At 39.1% G+C, this 19,129-nt stretch overlaps 1 protein-coding gene across 4 annotated transcripts in view; it reads left to right on the forward strand.

The window, feature by feature from the left end:
* CTNNA2 (catenin alpha 2) overlaps positions 1–19,129 on the forward strand; it is a 1,214,276-nt gene that overhangs the window by 229,404 nt on the left and 965,743 nt on the right. The window lies entirely within an intron of this gene.

Consider the following 19,129-nt stretch of genomic DNA (forward strand, 5'->3'; position numbering starts at 1 on the left):
AGCGAGTATCTCTGAAGCATAACTTCTCTGCCTTATGGGTTGTGGAACTGAGTGTTACTGCTGATTTATATGTCAGTTTGTGTCCAAGAGAAGGAAGCATGTGGGTTCTAGCGTTTCCCATCCCCAGCTATATTGGTTCCATTTTTAGGACTGTTCTTTTTATTAATTTCCCTCTTTTCTGTTGGGGTTGAAGTCCTTCTCTGTACCAAAGCCCAGGGGCATGGGACATGAGCCCCTGCTGAGCTCCTGGCTCTGTTGACTCCTGACTGGCTCAGAAAGCCTGAATTCTGCCTTCAGACCCCTCTGCCTAGCTCTTGCCTAGAATGGGAAGATTTCTTTGTCCCATCATGACCTAAGCACCCACTGCCTAGCTTAGCATATCAACAACAGAATTTTTTAACTTCCACCACAGCCCTGGACTGCACCTGCTTGTTACCTGTGATACTACTTGGATACTGTGCCTGCAGCCTACACTGAGCACCACGGCTCCTGGCAGTCCCGGTCTCTTTCTCCAGTTGGCTCTCTGATTCTCTTGCCTACTCTCTTCTCCATTAACTCTGGGTTCTGTCCAGTGTGCCTACTCATATTATCATAAGTGACCCCACTTAGGGGAAAAAGTCACAGGAAGGGTTGGCTAGGGGCCCTGGAATTTGGATTAGTGTTTAGATTAGTGTTTGGTCTGTGAATTTCGGGAGATGTGCCCCTTTGCTTTCCCGCCTTAGTTGGTGGCTCCTCTAGAAACCTTTGTGAGGACATGGGGACCATCTGCTGTTCTGTGTGTTTCTGTGTGTGTTGATAGGTGCTAAGGGGCTGAAGTAGACTTAGTGTTCTTTCCTAAAGATAGTCATGTTCAGTGCTAGCTCCATATTTATAAAATGAGTGGGTTCTGGTAAACAGCTTGTCTATTCAACACACCTACCCTGTGGTACCCACTCTCTGACCATTGTGCTGCCCTGACTGGATTTCTCCTGTTGTGTGGCACAGATTGATAGAACGTGATAACTATGACCACAGAAAAGCATTAGGCCAGCTTTCTCTCATTGCCTACATTTTATATTTTACAGAATGTAGGCCCAGAGAGTGAGTTGTATGAGCTTTGATTGTAATTAGAACTTGTAATTCCACTTCCATAATGATGCATGCCATAGTGTTTACATTATATAAATTTTTTTTAAGTGAGAAGAGGGGAGATAGACTTCTGCATGCGCTCCAGCCAGGATCCACCTGGCAACTCTCATCTGAGGCTGATGCTTGAATCAACCAAGCTATCCTCAGTGCCTGGGGCCAACACACACAAAACAACTGAGCCATCCAATTGAGCCACTGTCTGTGAGAAGGGAAGAGAGAAAGAATGGGGAGAGGGAGGAGAAGAGAAGTAGAAGGTCACTTCTCGTGTGTACCCTGGCCAGGGATTAAACCTGGGACGTCCACAAGTCAGGCTGATGCTCTATCCACTGAGCCAACTGGCCAGGACCTCATTATATGAATTTTATCTGAGTTTACATCATAAAACAAAATATCTCTATCTAAGTTATTAAAGTCCATCTTGCTATTCAAACATTAAATAAAAGATGGCCAGGTAGGATGATGAGCAGAGAGTCAGGTCTGACTGTAAACCTCGGCTGTGATCCTTACTAACTTCTGTATCACTTTAAGCAATAGCCCAGCTGATGTTACTTCTCTTTGGTATAAGACTGATATCATTATTAGGTATAGTTGTGCAGATTGAGAGAAAGCCTTGTAAGGACCCAGAAAACAAGCTTTTACTGAGCAGGTGCTCTAAAAATATGCTTTCTTGTCTTTCTGAAAGGAAGGCCAGTTGGTGACTACTCACATTTTTCTAATACTATGATGCTAATAATAAATACATAACAAAGAGCTCGACATTGGCTATGGTCTGAAAGTTTCTCCTAGAAGCTCAGAACTATACCTATACAGGTATCTAGGAACATCTAATCATCTCATTACTATAAAAGACTCTCCTGTTACCTGTGTTTTTCACCCTTCATTACTTTTTTAAAAGTTGTCACTGCACGTATTATGAAACATCTCCCTTTACCCATAATTCTTAGGAGTGTCTCTCCTCTTCTTTTCTATAAAATCCCAATGACCCATAGATTTATCACGTATTATCTACAGTTCCTTTCTCCTGTGCTGCTGGGGGATGCTTTATCAGTCCAGGAGGAAGCAGTTAATACTCAGTGAGTGAACGGACAGGGCACTGAGGGTGCTGAGAATGTGCATGCACGTCCAGCTGCCTGGGCATGTCTCCGTGGGCCAGGGGACCTGTGGGTCTGCAGGTTTCCAAGAACAGACATGTGAGACTGTGCTTATTTGGTATTAGGTGCGCGGACCATCTAAAATTTAGTCAGCAGTTTGCAGTTAGAATACAGATGCTCCTCGAGTTATGGTGGGGCTATGTCCTGGATAAACCCATTTTAAGTTGAAAATATCGTAATTCAAAAATGCATTATACACCTAACCTACTTAACATTATAGCTTAGCCTACTTTGTATGTGCTCAGAACACTTACATTAGCTTACAGTTGGGCAGTTTATCTCAATAGTAAGTACCTTCCTTTTCTTCTCACTAGAAGCAGGAGACAGAGACAGGTGTTTTGTAGACATGCTAGCATCTGAAAACTAAAAACACAGTATCAAAAAATGCTGAGAATACAGAACACTGCAGGGTCTAGTTTAACGATGGGATTGTATGGTGACCAAGAGCTGCAGCTTGTGGCTGCTGCCAGGCATCATGAGAGAGTATTGTCTGCTGTTGCTGGCCCAGGAAAAAGTCAAATTCAAAATATTCAGGAGCATATTTAGGGGTCCCCGAACTTTTTACACAGGGGGCCAGTTCACTGTCCCTCAGACCGTTGGAGGGCTGCCAAATACAGTGCTCCTCTCACTGACCACCAATGAAAGAGGTGCCCCTTCTGGAAGTGCGGCAGGGGGCCTGATAAATGGCCTCAGGGGGCCTCATGTGGCATGGGCGGGGCCGTAGTTTGGGGACGCCTGATAGATACACTTCGAGGGACCCAAAAATGGACTTGGATTTGTTGTGTAGTTCGATTATTTAAACTTGAACTAATGGTGTGTCCTTAATGTCTACAGTTAGAGGAAGAAGGATGAAAAATGGGAGAATATGTTTTGCCTTTCTCCATCTGAAATTTGTTAAAACACCTAGAGGCTTATACATAGTTGATTTAAGTGACTATAAAGCTAATGAGGAAGGTTTATCAGATTTGTTCCCTAGGACAACTAAGTATCTTCATTTTTTTTGAATGAGTCAGGCAAGAGAAGATATTCCTTATCTTTGGGGGGGGGGGTAAAGGGATTAGAAAGGGACAAATATACAGTGACGGAAAATGATTTGAATTTAGGTGATGGGCACACAACACAATCAGTAGTTCAAATGCTATAGAACTGTTTACCTGAAACCTATGTACTCTTATTGACCAATGTCATGCCATTAAATTAATTTTTTAAATAAAAATTGAAAAGAAAACTTTGAGAGCTGTAAACATGTCCTGTTATATCTGAAAATACATTCATTTCATTACACTTATTCCCTATATTAATATTGTTAAGGTAATATGAAAAAAGTTAAAAAATAATAGATCAAAAAGAGAAATATGTAGAACTTCAACCACATATTATTATGTTTTAAGTTTGTGATTGTGGGTTAAAAATAATTTTTAGTCTAAAAAAAGTGAGTCAGTTTTAAATGGTCTAATTAGGCAATCAGTTGTGTTGCTTATCTACATTTACAAAGAGCAAATGGAAAACCGGAAGTGATACATGTTGCTTAATTAGTCTAATTAAACACCTGCCTAAGATTTCCTGGCTCAGCAAAGCCCTGGCTTCTCAAAATCACTAGCACATTGCTAAAAATATATATATTTTTGAAATAGAAGTATTTAATTTTAGATAGAAGAGAGAGAGCAGTTGTTTCCTGTATGTGCCCTAACCCGGCAAGCCCTGGGTTTCAAACCAGTGACTTCAGCATTCCAGGTCGACACTTGATTTACTGTGCCACCACAGGTCAGGCCGGAAATATTTAATTTTAAAAACTGTTGAACTATCCTCCACACAGTGGGAAGATAAGTGCACATGGATTATGCATTACTAATAAAAAATTAAATTAATCTTCACAGTCAAGCCCATTTAATGATACTATACAGGTGTACTCAGTTTAAGTTTATAAAAATACATAAAAATAAAATGCATTTCTAAAGATAATTTTGAGGAATTTCATAAACTACTTGGCTGAAGCACTTTTCCTAGGGATCAGCAAAGCTCCCCGGGAGACTCAGAACATCCTTAGATAAACTACCCAATTTCTTAGGAACATTCCAAAAAAAAGGAGATTTCTGATATTCCTTAGAATAATTTGCCTAGATTCTGACATCAGAAAATTCTTTGCTAAATTAATGCTCATCCATTTATTGAGTCTACCTCAGTGAAAGGGAATAGGTTTCAGATATTTACATGTATAAGACTTACATGCCTGAACCATGAGTCAAGAACTTTATTTTATTAGCAGATCGAGTATAAGAGTTTGAAGTAACTTAGGGATAATTTTTAAGTGAGGGCTGAAAAACAAATGAGACTCAAAGAGTTAAACTGACCTCAATATTACATAGTTAATAAGTGACTGCTGTGGAGCTCAAGTTCAAGTATTCTGACCTCATGTCCAGGACAGTTGGCTTGTTTGTTCATTGTTATTTTTTGAAGCATCTCTTTTGTTACAGAGCTAAGGGCTTTAAATAAGCTGTCATATTTAAAACTCACCACATCTCTATGAGGTGTATATAATTACCCTCATTTTTCAAAATAGGAACCTGAATCTGAGATTCACTAATTTCTCACCCAGATGAGGCATAGCAGGCTCCCAAGCTGGCATTCTTTCCGCTGCCCCATGCCCATACCTTTTACTGACATTCCCCTCTGCGGTATTGCTTCAGCAGAGGTCACTGAGACCCCCCTCTGCAAGATCAGAAATGCTAATACGTTTTGTAAAGAGAAATGCTATCCTGTATTAGAAAATGAGCTGCTGTCTTTTCTGTGAATTGTCCAAAGATGAGTTTACAGGAAAATTCTTGACAAAATAATTACAACCTGCTCATTTCCTTTTTTATTTCATGAAAATTCTTAGAACCTTGAAGCCTTTGAAAGGTGATGCTTAAGGAATGCAGCCAGACAATAAGGCAGTGTGTTCACATGGAAGATTGGCATTCTATCCACAAAGAGTTGACCCCTCAAGTAAAATGTCAGTGTGGTGTTTTTTTTCAAGTCATTGGCATTTTACTAGTAGCTTGTAGTTTAATGGGAGAATCATAATGCTCACTTAAATATCGAAATCAGAAAATGTCACTAGATTATGTTAATTATTTCTTTGAAAAACACAGGCATGTTTTAAAAAGGGGTATGTCATGCGTGCCATCTGTAATGAAGTTGTATGACCACATCCATTTATTTGCAAGCTATAAAATATAGTTTATTTTGGTTTTAGAAATTTGTACTGTATATAAAATGAGGCTAATATATGTTGAATGTTAAGGTAATAAACTACCAGTGTCAGACAAATTAAAACTTTCTTTTATAATTGGCTTCCTGACCTCTGGCAGACAAATTTCTCCATGTTCTGATGTCCTTATCTGAGTAATAGGGATAATACTTCCACTTTACCATTCTCACATACACGTGCTATGTGTGTCATAGAAACAAGCGAGGCATATTTAGAGAGCGCTTATTTAGTATGTGATTAAGGAAGGAATAGAAGGGCATTAGTAATTGTGATTTGTTTTGATTCTACAGTAGAAACAAAACAACAGCAGAAAAGAGGATATAATTTGGTAGGATTAATTTGCTTTTAGGTTTGGAAGAAATAGTTTTTAAATATGCTAGTAAGGAAACATTTTTTTTCCTAGACTGAGTAGGTTTGGGGTAAAATGTATCTCCCTGTGGCATGCAAGTATTATTGCCTTGTTGTGAGGCTGTTCATTCTGTTCCCAGAAATGCTAATGGTTTATATGTTTTTTTCATTTTTTCATATTTCATTTTTTCATTTTTATTAATTCTAGTTACTTTATTTATGATTTTATCACAAATCTAAAGCTCCTTCTCAGTAATTCTCAAAGATGGCTTAAAATTTTCACTTAAAATATATCCTAGTTACCAAGACCCGGAATTTGACACAGTATTTTAAAAATATGTGCAGTATGGCAAAACCATAAAGGTCAGTGCAGCATGGTAGGGGTTCCAGTCTATATTTTCCATTTTGTACAGATGCATATATGTGTGTGTGAGAGTGACACACATGCACATAAAAGGGGTGATGCGGCCCTGGCCAGTTGGCTCAGTGGTAGAGTGTCGGCCCGGTGTGCAGGAGTCCTAGGTTTGATTCCTAGCCAGGGCACACAGGAGAAGCACCCATCTGCTTCTCCACCCCACCAACTCTTCTTCTTCTCTGTCTCTCTCTTCCCCTCCCACAGCCAAGGCTCCACTGGAGCAAAGTTGGACCGGGCGCTGAGGATGGCTCTGTGGCCTCTGCCTCAGGTGCTAGAATGGCTCTGGTTGCAACAGAGCAATGCCCCAGATGGGCAGAGCATCGCCCCCCTGGTGGGTGTGCCGGGTGGGTCCCGGTTGGGCGCATGCGGGAGTCTGTCTGCCTCCCCGTTTCCAACTTCAGGAAAAATAAAAGGGGGGGTGATGCATTTAATGCCAATTACAAAAAGTTAGAAAAGTGAATAAATCATTTTTATTACATAAGATGAGGTTTATAGCTCTACCTTCCTGCTGAAGAAATTTATTTAAATACATTTAAGATGTTAAGTTAAAGTAATAAAAAAATAATGCCATGTATTCTTGTATCTGAATAGCCTGATTGTTTGATTCTTCTCTGTTTTGTTTTGTTTTTTGTTTTGTTTTGTTTTATTTTTGTCAACTTAAAATCAGCATGATTTATGCTAAAATGTCTTGGTCCACCTTAGAATTTGTTTTTTGTTGTTTTTTAGGTTATTGCAAGATTTCTTCATTTTGGCATCTGTTGTTTTTGAAAGTTGTTTCTACTCAATATACTTAGTAGTAACAAATATTTTCTTTAATAAATAAAATATAAGAGAGCATGGTGCTAATGTGATTGAATCACCTGTGTTGCAACTATGATTTCCTTGATGCTTTTAGACTTGCTTATTACTGGGAGGTCTTTATCTCTCTGGTCTTCTCCAGTGTTTGCTGAACATGGTTGATTGGTTTCTGAATTGCTTTTTCTGATTTCTCAAACTGATTAATGTGTTTTGCTGTATCTAGCATGTAAGTGATGTAATCTCTTCAAAACAAGCATAACTTTGGTTTCAGTGATAATGGAATGAACGTGTAGTAAGCTTGTGTCCAACCACCAGGCCTGTGCTGGAGTGCTGTGTATTTAGTTATGCCTTGGGTTTTATTAGCCATTTTGGTCCAAAGGAAAGGGGAAAAGGAATAATTTAAGATGTGTGTGTGTGTGTGTGTGTGTGTGTGTGTGTGTGTATGCGTGAGATTTTCTAAATAAGCATGCATTCCGGAACTAATACATTGTATTTATTATAAAATATATATACTTTGTGGAAAAAGGAGATAGTTGTGCATTGTTTTGTAGGGAGCATAAATTGGTGTCACCACTGTAGAAGACAGTATAGAGGTTCCTCAAAAAATTGAAAACACATCTACTATATGATTTAACATTCCACTGAGTATTTATCCAAAGAAAATGAAAACACTAATTCAAAAAGATATCTGCACCTTCATATTTATTTCAGCATTGTTAAAAATAGCTAAAACATGGAGAAAACTTATGTTTTGTCCATGGATAGATGACTAGATAAAGAAAATGTGAGATTTTATATAATATATATAAGGAATATGTGTGTGTATGTGTGTATACACACATATATATACATATATATATGATGAAATGTATAAATATAAAATGAGTGAAATCTTACTATTTCAGACAACATGGTTGGCTCTTGAGGGCATTATACTAGAGTAAATAAGTCAGACACAGAAAGATAAATACCATATGATTTTATTTATATGTGGAATCTTCTTTATAAATGAACTAATGAATACAATGAACAGATTGGTGGTTGCCAGAGATGTGGGTGGTAGCAAGTCAAAATGGTTGAAGGTGGTCGCAATGTACAGACTTCCAAGTATAGATTAAATAAGTTATGAAGATGGAATGTACAGCATGGTGACTCTAGTTAGTAATACAATATTGTATGCTTGAAAATTGCATAGAAAGTAAATCTTGCCCTGGGCGGTTGGCTCAGTGGTAGAGCGTCGGCCTGGCGTGCACAAGTCCCGGGTTCGATTCCCGGCCAGGGCACACAGGAGAAGCGCCCATCTGCTTCTCCACCCCTCCCCCTCTCCTTCCTCTCTGTCTCCCTCTTCCCCTCCCTCAGCGAGGCTCCATTGGAGCAAAGATGGCCCCCGGGCGCTGGGGATGGCTCCTTGGCCTCTGCCCCAGGCGCTGGAGTGGCTCTGGTCACAACAGAGCAACGCCCCGGAGGGGCAGAGCATCGCCCCCTGGTGGGCAGAGCGTCACCCCCTGGTGGGCGTGCCGGGTGGATCCCGGTTGGGCGCATGCGGGAGTCTGTCTGACTGTCTCTCCCCGTTTCCAGCTTCAGAAAAATACCAAAAAAAAAAAAAAAAAAAAAAAGAAAGTAAATCTTAAAATCATCAAAAGAAAAGAAATTGTAACTATTTATGATGATAGACTTGACTTGCTGTGATAATCATTTTGCCATATGTCTATTCATCAAATAATTATATTGTCTACCTGTTGGGCAAATGAGTTTGAAAAATATGATTTCTGAGTTTGCTCACTTTTATTATTAACAATGGTGCTGTCCACGTGAATGACACTGCCCAGGTGAAACTACTAATTGCATTCCATCTTGGTAAGGGGCTTGGTTATGCTAATGTGTGCTGGAGGAGAGGTCTTTGTGGGCCCAGGTAGTTTTCTAGAAAAGGAGGAAGAAGGAGAAGGGGAGGAAGAAGCCAAGATGGAAGGGAAAGAGAGAGAAGCGAGTTTTGCAGAGTAAGAAGCCGTGTTGGCAGATGGGGAATCAGAATTGACTGAGACTGGTGGGGCCTTTGATTCTAGGAAAAACCAGAAAAGATTCTACTGGTTTTGGAACCAAAGAATGTGTGAGTGGGTTTTGGTGCTCTGTGTGTTTTTACTCAGCGGCCAGTTGTGAGGCTAGACTAAAGGAATGGCCCACCATTTTTTGGCTCCACTGTTTCTTTACTGTCTGCCTGAATCTAATGGGAAGCTGCACGTGCCTGGCCACGATGGCAGTGGCCCCTGGCCTTACACTACCAGAAGCAAACGTGATGTTGTACATCAATTATAGCCTCAATAAAAACACATAAATATAAGCATTTAAAAATGATATATACTCTAAAATATTTTATTTATTAACTATAAATAATACAGTGATATAGTTAGTATTAGCTGTTTTAACAGATAAACTTCAAAATCTCAGAGTCTTGACATAATAGAAGTTTTCTTCTGATTATGTAATATCAGAAAGAGCCTTTCTGATTAACACACAACTCTCTTCCAAGGTAAAATTCAGGGACTTAAGCTCCTTTCAGCTTGTGGCTTTACAATCTGCAACATATGGCTTTCAAATTCATCAGATTGGGGGCAGAAACATGGAGGAGGATTTGCATGGACCAGGTTGAGAAGAGCATACTTGACTGAGGCTCACATTCTATCACCTAGAATTCAGTCATTTGATGCAGCTTGTCTTGTGACCAGAGGAAGAAAAGAAGTGGGTTAGACAGCACCATGAAGTTATCTCCATTAACAATAATAAAAAGAGTAAATCAACTTACTTTTTATTAAAAACAAAAGTATAGTATATAACTAAAACGACTAAATTTTCTGTATGCTTAACTTTTTAAAAGCTTTGCAAATCATCATTGCTTTAGGTCATTAGTAGCTAACATCCCAAGGAAACTGGAATAAGAGCCATTGTTAGGAATAATGGATATAAATACATATTTCAACTTCTCAGCTGTGATTAGATTGTCTTTGTTTCCTTTCTTTTTTTTAAGCCTCATACTATGGCTCACAAAGAGCTTGTGTTAAGTGTAAAAGGAAGGTCAGCTATGCATTTTCTTACAGTTCACTGAGCTTGTATATTCTCTTCAAGCTTTAGTTTCTTTGCAGGAATATTTTTAAGTTTCTGGTCCATTTGTGTGTGTGTGTGTGTGTGTGTGTGTGTGTGTGTGTGTGTGTGTTTTCGAAAATCAGTCAATGCTTAATCTCCATAACCAGATCCACATTCAGGCGTGAGACCACCACAGCCAGCTCTTTGGATCTGTGCCCACTTCCCTCAAGGTAACCTATTTGTCACATGTGACTCCAGACGGATGTATGGATGGGGTGCTGGTGCTGGTGTAAGTAAGGCCTTATATGAAACATTAGTTTGATTTAATTAATTTTTAAAAATACTTTTAGACAAAAACCGATAGAGTGCTGGTAGTTTTCCTGCATCCCACTGACTGTCCATTATCTCTGCAAAGTATGTGCACTCTGTATTGGAGTCCACTAACTTTATTTATTTATTTATTTTCTTATGGGAGAGACAGAGAGAGTCAGAGAGAGGGGCAGATAGGGACAGACAGACAGGAAGGGAGAGAGATGAGAAACATCAGTTCTTCATTGCGACTCCTTAGTTGTTCATTGATTGATTTCTCATATGTGCCTTGACTGGGGTACTACAGCAGACCGAGTGTCCCCTTGCTCGAGCCAGTGACCTTGGGTCCAAGCTGGTGAGCCCGCCCAAACCAGATGAATCCGTGCTCAAGCTGGCGACCTCAGGGTCTCAAACCCGGGTCCTCCACATCCCAGTCCGACGCTCTATCCACTGCGCAACCACCTGGTCAGGCGAGTCCACTAACTTTCAAGAAGTAAAATGCCAAAGCAAGTGGTCTGGTTAAAGACTGTAGTAGAAGATTTGATAAATTTGGGGGGGAAATGGAAGTTTTGACCAACTGAATTCTTTAGTTGACATAATGTTGATTCAAATATTTTTTATTATGGTTTCAGATTTGTTAGAACAGCCTAGTTATATTTGTTTCATTTTATTTTAACTTCAATAAATACAGAAGAGTGAATCATGAACACAGTTAAGTCATTCTTTAATTTTCAGGGACGTTCGAAACAGCATGGGATTTCCCCAGATGGGCACTGATGGTTAAAATATTTAGGATGTTTAAAAACACAAACACCTTCTTACTCACTTAACACCCCTGATTCTAAGCAATTGCTCCTTCAGAGAATGTCTGGCATTGCTTCAATGTCTTACTTTTGAGCATCATTTTTCAATGCTGTGAGTATAGACATTGAAAGATGTGTGGAGTCTAGGAAAACCTAGGTTGTCAGCATATCTTTTAAACCAGTTTGTTTCTTGTGATTGATCTAGCATGTTTTATCAAATACATAAATTGTAAGATATATATCTTAAGTACCTCTAAGAAAAGTATAAAGTACCATCAAATAAATCTTTTAAATGAAATAGATTGTAAGATTCATCCTTATTTTAGAAATGCAAAAGTATCCAGAAAAGAAGATGTATCTTAGGGTTGACAGAATTGAACATATCCCTGCATCTTCTAGAAAAGATTTAAGGAGACTTTGAAGGATATATAAAGCACTGGAGGGTTAACAGACCTTAAAGGAAAGTGATTAAAAAAAAGCAAGATGAATATAAGTACTGATAAGGAGCAAAGATTGGGACTTATACAATAATAATAATTACTGAATCTTATTCCTTAGAGCAGAGACCGCAAATTTGGGTTGAACTTTTTAAAGTCAGTGTAAAAAGGAAATGATTTATTACTCAACTCAATGCCCACAAAATAATATCAAACTAGTTTCTAATGAGAAAGTCCAATATTCCTGGTACTGAAGTCATACATAAATTTCCCTGTATATAATATGAAGAATAATATCTTGTCAATAACCTTAGAGTATACACAGTGAGTTTCCTAAAACTCTAAGTGGTAATATCCCTCCATTGAGGTACATGGTAGCATATTATGACAGTAAAAACTTCCACCAGGGTCCAGGATAATTTCTCCTTGTTTATCTGCTTTAATTTAATGTGGTTAAGATTTTTCAATAGGTGGCGGGAGAGATAAACTGAACTTCCTTCCAGCAAAGTAAATGCTGTTTCTCTCAGACAAGCTTTTGGATAGCAGTGAATCCAGACTGTCTCATTTGGAGGTTGAGACTTGGAACTCCTCTCTGCTGCTACTTACATATGAAACAGCATGACTTAATGGGGAGTGGAGAAAGCGTTAGTTCAGTATTCTCTAGCAGGGGTCCCCAAACTTTTTACACAAGGGGCCAGTTCACTGTCCCTCAGACCATTGGAGGGCCGCCACATACAGTGCTTCTCTCACTGACCACCAATGAAAGAGGTAGCCCTTCTGGAAGTGCGGCGGCGGGGGGGGGCTGGGTAAATGGCCTCAGGGGGCCACATGCGGCCCGCGGGCCGTAGTTTGGGGATGCCTGCTACGGGAAACTGAGTTCCTTCTGAAGAATGTGTGCCTAAAGAAAAGGCCACCCTCTTTCACCTGGGCTCACAGGAAATATTGAGATACTTCCTAGGAAATAAGTTTGAATCATTTCTTACCTACAAGATGAATGGACAATCCACCCCCTCCCCATTGTTCTGCTCTGCAAATTATATATACAGAAAGTTCAGCCTGGAATAAAATTTAATATAGGTATAACTGGCTACTTAGCTTGGCCATAAAAATACCTCAATACCCAATCATAGAATATCTATTCTGGGGTTACTGTCTGAATTCTACTTCTTTATATTATATTCTTTAAGACAGAGTATTTTGGAAATGTATACCAAAGCAACAGGGTGAGAAGGCTTGCCTAGTCGCTCTAATTAAGAGGTAAGTGTGCATCTGCAAAAAATAATAACATAAATGCAATACATTATATTTAGGCTTTCTTTATAGCGATAATTAGCTAGGAGAAATTCAGATATGTTTTAGACTTTTCAGTTTCTCCTGGAATAACCAAGTTCCTTTTGATCATTTTATTTTCAAATATTCACCTCACTAAGCTCTTTCTTTTTTTTTTTTTAGATTATATAGTAATCAAAGCTCAGTCTTATGTGAGCTGAGTAATTATGGCAAATGAAATATTTTAGAACAATGCCAACAGTAAATGACACAAAGACTTACTACTTACATTTGCAAAGTGCATGATGAATCTAGCAAAACAATGTCTGAGTTGTTATTTTTCTTTTTAGATTTTGGTTCTCTCTCATTGGTCTCTGAGGATCAGATAGTTCCTCGGTTCACAGCATTCTCATTGTGTGCTCTCACTTTTCTAAATTTCTTGTGATTGTTTAATGTAGGAGATGGTCTCCCAGCAAGAGTCAGATGATCAATTTCATCAACCTGGTTCTTATTAAGACTCCTGATATGTCATGGCAACTAAAATAGAGCAAGAGTCTACTTGTTAGAAGTAATTTCTCTTTTTGCTTCAATTAAACTGCTGTTTCTGAAAGGAAAATCCACAATCTATATAGATTATAATTTCATGTGATGAATACAGAATGCCTATTCCAGACCTCTCTCAACAGAAGCAGTGTAAGATCTGGATATTCGTCTTCTAACAGCATGATGAAGTCTGATAATCATAGTCCTAAAATTCAGAGCTTCTCAGAATTTTATGAGCATACAAATTTAGATCTAGAGTTCTTGTTAAAATGCAGACTCTCTGTTAGTAGGTCTAGAGTGGGGCCTGAGGTTCCATGTTTCTAGCAAGCCCCAGGTGACAAGGATGTCTCCAGAACTCACTTTTACTTTTTTTGAGGGGAGAGTGAGGAGCGAGGAAATAGTGAAGCAGACTCCTGCATGCAACTGAGATCCACTGGCAACTCCACCTGGGGCTGATAATCAAGTACCAAGCTATTTTTAGCTCCTGAGGCTGATGCATTCCAAGGAGCTGTCCTCCGTGCCCGGAGCAGCGCTCAAACCAATCGAGCCACTGGCTGTGGGAGGAAAAGAGGGGAAGAAGGGGGAGAGGGAGAGGAGAAGAAGCAGATATTTGCTTCTCCTGTGTGGCCTGACTGGGAATTGAACCCAGAACTTTCATATGTCGGGCTGATGCTCTATCCACTGAGCCGGTGGCCAGGGCCCAGAACTGACTTTTAATTGATGGCCATATGGGGGAAGTTTAGAAAACTTATACCATTTCTGGCTCTGGGCAGATGTGATAGGGGGTTGTCAAGACAAAGTGCCCCTGTACCCTCACTATTGTGTATTATTTTGGAAAAAGAAGTATTTTGTGTTTATTGAGACCCTGGAAGCATAGAGCTGATCAAGTTGGTCATGGTCAGATAAACTGTCTTACAGTAAAACACATCGCAAGAAAAATAAAAGAATAAAACTGGATTGAGCTCTGTCTTACTGCTCCTGTGCAGAAATGGAGGATCTATACTTATGATATTAATGATGATCTGTCTAGACCAGCCTGGGTCTCACAGTTTTATATTCAGATCACAACATCAACATATCTGAAAACAAGGTGTCCTTGCTGTGGCTATTGCTGAGGTTTTTCATTGGCCAGGGTTCCTTGGGACCATCATTATGTTGATGTCCTAGGTCCTTTGACCCCTTACACTCTTCTCTATGAGCCGTATGATTTTTTCTCTTCTTTGAGGAGACACAGAGATATTGAGGAAATATTTGGAGTGCAGCTAGAGAGAAGTCATGTATCCTTCTGAGCTGAGATTGAGAAGCCTATAGGGGGGAGGATGTTCAAGATTAAAAGAGTTGACATAGCTAATAAAACAGAGTTCTGGAAGATGTGATCAGAAGATTAGTTAAAGGGGTAGTGGTAACAGCATGTCTTTCCTGACATAGGAGGGTAGAAGATAAAAATGGGTAGAGAGAAAAGTAAATTTGATGGTAGATAATGTCCTTTTTAAAACTACGGGGGTTTGGAGAAGGAAAAGATTATTGCTAAGAGAATTAGCTAGGAGATATTTCCAGGAGGAAGGATAATTGAGTCAATAGCACTAAATGTGGTAGAGTGGTATGATAAGATAAAACTAATTTGATTCTGGCAACTTATTAAGTACCTTAGTGAGATATCAGTTGAAGAGGGCTCTGTTATAGGAGGTGTGTGGATGAAAGTGAAATTTAGTGGGCTGTGAAAGACTGGAAAGAGAAAGTGGGCACTTGAACATATGCTTCTCTTAAAAAAAAATTGGCAGTGGCCTGACCTGTGTTGGCGCAGTGGATAAAGCGTTGACCTGGAAATGCTGAGGTCGCCAGTTCAAAACCCTGGGCTTGCCTGGTCAAGGCACATATGGGAGTTGATGCTTCCAGCTCCTCCCCCCCTTCTCTCTCTCAGTTTCTCTCTCTCCCTCTCTCTCTCCTCTCTGAAAATGAATAAATAAAATTTAAAAAAAACTTTAAAAAAATATTTAAAAAAAAAATTGGCAGTGACTAATATAATCTAAACTACTTACTTGCCTTTCAAAGTTTTGTTCCACCACATCTATCTAGCCTTACTTCCTATATCTTCATATACAGCCTTCCTCTTTGAGTAGGACTGGTCTCCTTACTGGCTGGGAAAACATTATCCTTTCCTACATGTCAACATTCATGCGATTGCTCCTTGTCTCTGTTGTTGGAAGGTCTTGCTTTCTTTCCTTTTTCCTTACTGCACAAAAGATGTGCTCCAGCATTGTTAGAGAGGAAAGGAGAGGGTGTGAATCTTGAATGACTTTTGCTTTGGATGGAAGTTGGTGTGAGGTTTAGAAAGAGAGTCTGCTTGGGGAAGGAGTAAGCAGAGCATCCAACGAGGAGTTTCACAGAGTAAGAATACTTTGTAAGACTGCTCTCAAGTTGTAATTGGCACTTAAAAGTCTGTAGGTACCGTCTCCTTAAGACGTATCAGTCAGTCCGGAGATGTAACCTTATACAAAAATACCTGCTACCTCTGGAGCTTCATTGCGAGGTCCTTTATTATTGAAATAATCATCTGTGCTCTTCCTTAAAATTTTCTCTATGCAACATTCTATATTTTGTTTTATGGTTATCTCTGATAATAAAAACTGATGGTTATTGGTAATATGATATTTAAAACTAGATTTTTCAATGGTGACTGTGGTTTATTTGATCTTTATTATTTACCTAGTATTTTGCCACCTCGCTCTTCCTTCTAATAGTTTGACTTTTAGTTCTTTTACATTTTCATGCTAGAATCATATTCTCTGTATGTAATGATATAATATAGTGTCTGCCTTTATAATATTTATGTAGTACCCCTTTATTCATGGGGGATATGTTCCAAGACCCCCAGTAGAGGCCTGAAATTGTGGATAGTCTCAAACCCCATATATGCTGATTTTCCTATGCATACATGGCTAGGGTAAATTTAATTTATGAATTAGTCACAATAAGAGATAAATGCCAATAACTAACAAAATAGAACAGTTATAGCAATATACTGTAATGAAAGTTATGTGAACATGCAGTAAGTAAAATAAGAGTTACTTAAACACAAGCACTGTGATACCATCAATTGAATAAACCTACAGGGCTGCCAAGTGACTAGAGGGTGGCAGTATAGACAGCATGAGTACTCTGGACAAAGGGATGAGTCACATCCCTGTGGGACACGACAAGACAGCTGAGATTTAATCATGCGACTCAGAAAGACACGCCATTTAAAATTTATGAATGGTTTATTTCTGGAATTTGCCATTTAATATTTGTGGACTTGTTGGCCAGGGATAACTGAAACCATGAAAAGCAAAACCTTGGATGGGAGCGGGGGCTACTTCAATTTGTTGACTTTGTCTTCCAGCAAAACACTGACTCGCAGTGCAACTGACAGTTACTTCTCTACCTAAACGGATTAAGCGTGAACAGTTATGGAACCCATCATTCCCCTTTACCCTCTCTTTTATGCTTCATACTCTTTCACCCATGCGTGAAAGAAAGCTTTTACTAGAAGAGGATTGGATTCATTTTCTTCATTTGAAAGTAATCACATTTTTCTTAGAAGCTGCCTGGGAATATTTCATGTTTATTTTATTTTTCCCCCCATGTAACTGACACTGTATCCTGAATTGTTATGAGCATTACCTAGGCAGTGCTCACACAGTAATGTACCATGAGGTAACAGAAGAATTGAAATGTTTGCCTTTACAAAAATGAACCCATGATATAGTCATTTAGCAATTTTGGTAGATTTACTATCAGCTTTTATTTTATTTATTTATTTTTTAAAGATTTTGTTTATTGATTTTAGAGAGAGGATAGACAGAGAGAAAGGCGGGGGAAGGAGGTATCAGGAAGCATCAACTCATAGTAGTAGTAGTTGCTTCTTGTATGTACCATGACCAGGCAAGCTGGGGCTTTGAACTGGCAACCTCAGCGTTCTAGGTCATCGCTTTATACACTGAGCCACCACAGGTCAGTCTACTATCAGATTTTACTTCCCAATACTGTCAATATGCCTAAAATTAACACCCTCCCCATTTATTTTTTTCTCATTTGAGAATAAAATATTAGATCATAAAACTTCTCAAAATTATGTATAAAATGAGAAGGGTGAGATATCAATGAGAATAGCAATATTTTTCTTTAATAAAGATCCTCACCTAAAAAGAGATCTTTTGCACAGTATTAGGAATATAGACAACACTTGTATACTATAATTATGGAATGCGATAGAGCTGCTGAACATAGCTACAACAGCAATCATATTACAATACAAAAACATATCAAATGAACACATGGTATATCTTAAATTCATATAATGTTACATGTCAAATATATTCAATAAAAAATAAAAATGTATTTAAAGAAAGATCTTTGAGATGTTTGCTGTGTTAACTTAGAGGCCTGTGTTTCCAGGAGTTGGCAAGTTGGGGTAGTTGAGGCCCCTGGGAAAGTTCTGTGGTCGCGTGTTAGACTCCATCCTCATTACCAAGAACACTCCTGCACCCCTGAAGGTACCTTTTGTGACCGGCTGTCTTTCTTCTGATGATTGCCAGTTTGTGGGCGGGACTTAAAATTCTATAATGTATGCATACACATTTTACAACTAATAACCATTACCTAACAGTCTTATTTGTAGTAACTTCACATTTCTTTGTGTGTGTGTATAGTGTTGTACTTAAATGTTCTTATAGGGTCCTTTAATTCATGCCATCTAATTAGCAATCAAAACAAAGCTGACTATGAAGTCTCCTAATATTGTATTAACCACTTCTTAAGTATCTATTCTACCTGTGTTTATCATCTTAGTTCACACTTATTTAATATGTTTTCTTGTGTGAACTCCTGCCCCATAAATTAACTAGACATTAATTGTGACTTTGACTAATAATCACTTGGCTTGCTCTCAGAGTTGGCGTAAACAGCACAAACTGCAGTATTTTGAACTTTTCTATGGCATAACTTTCTTAATAAGCTCCAATAAAATCTGTTTGCTAAGCAGGACAAATGTCAATGACAATAAGCCATAGTGCCTACATGCTTATGAAGCTGATTCAAATACAGGATAACAATGACCAGCAACTTTTGCTGAGCAGAATGGGGAACATTACTTTCATTGCCATCCCAAACTTCTCACTGGGAGAAAATAAAGGTCCAGAATTCTATAGGCAATAACAGGTTGTTTAAAATATATTAAAAGTGGCCCTGGGCCCTGGCTGGTTGGCTCTGTGGTAGAGCATTGGCCCGCTGTATAGAGGTCCTGGGTTCGATTCCTGGTCAGGGCACACAAGAGAGGAGACCATCTGCTTCTCCACTCCTCCCCTTTCTCTCCCTGTTCCCCTCCTGCAGCTGTGGCTCAATTGGTTTGAGCACATCGGCCTGGGCGCTGAGGATGGCTCCTGGAGCCTCCACCTCAGGCGTAAAATTAGCTTGGTTGCAAGCACGGCCCCAGATAAGCAGAGCATCAGCCTCAGACAGGGGTTGTCGGGTAGATCCTAGTTGGGGTGCATCTCTCTATCTCCCCTCCTCTCATTTAAAAAGAAAAAAGGGGAAAAATATAATAAAATATTTGCTAGCAA

The sequence above is a fragment of the Saccopteryx leptura genome, chromosome 3 (assembly GCF_036850995.1).
Source record: "Saccopteryx leptura isolate mSacLep1 chromosome 3, mSacLep1_pri_phased_curated, whole genome shotgun sequence".
NCBI lineage: Eukaryota > Metazoa > Chordata > Mammalia > Chiroptera > Emballonuridae > Saccopteryx > Saccopteryx leptura.